This window comes from Odontomachus brunneus, unplaced genomic scaffold (assembly GCF_010583005.1).
Source record: "Odontomachus brunneus isolate Ranch 3 - 2012 unplaced genomic scaffold, Obru_v1 Obru_scaffold_057, whole genome shotgun sequence".
Taxonomy (NCBI): Eukaryota; Metazoa; Arthropoda; class Insecta; order Hymenoptera; family Formicidae; genus Odontomachus; species Odontomachus brunneus.
Window position 1 is genome coordinate 1,442,827 of NW_022639507.1, and position 605 is coordinate 1,443,431.

The 605-nt window shown below is 31.6% G+C and overlaps 1 protein-coding gene across 1 annotated transcript in view; it reads right to left on the reverse strand.

Annotated features, from left to right (window-relative positions):
• Positions 1-605, reverse strand: part of LOC116845729 — a gene marked incomplete at its 3' end in the record, with an annotated part of 7,809 nt that overhangs the window by 5,359 nt on the left and 1,845 nt on the right. The gene's annotated exons all lie outside the window — the stretch shown is intronic.

Here is a 605-nt window from a genome sequence, read left to right on the forward strand (position 1 = left end):
CCCTTATAGAAATATCATACTAAGAATCATTGATAATTACTTATTTTCAGTATTAAAAATACTGCATAATAAGTAATTATCAATGATTCTTAGTATGATATTTCTATAAGGGACTATAAGGATATATTATATAAGCATGAATTATAAGAACATCGTTGGAGTCATCAGAGTCACCGCGTGCGCGCTCGGTCGTCAAGTTAAGCAACAGTTTAATGCGGTCAGGACATGGATGGGGGTGACCATTGGTATACTGCTTGGGGTCGAAATTATCGCTGGAGGATTTCACGAAAGTCTTGGAGTGTATTTAACAATCTTCGATACGTAATAGTTTATGAAACATGAGAAAACTAGGAATATATAAGTATATTTCTTTAAATATTATAATTTTCTCACAGTAATATCATTGTGATTTCACCATTATATTACTGTGATGCATTTGTCGCGGACATTTTAATATTACTGTGATATCTTAGTAATATCCCAGCATTATTTCTGTTATATTCCCTGGTAATATTGTAATGAAAATATAATATTGCTGTGATATTTCTGCGATATTACGTGCTGTGTGGGATATTAATATTTAAATATTGACAATGTTCTGCGTA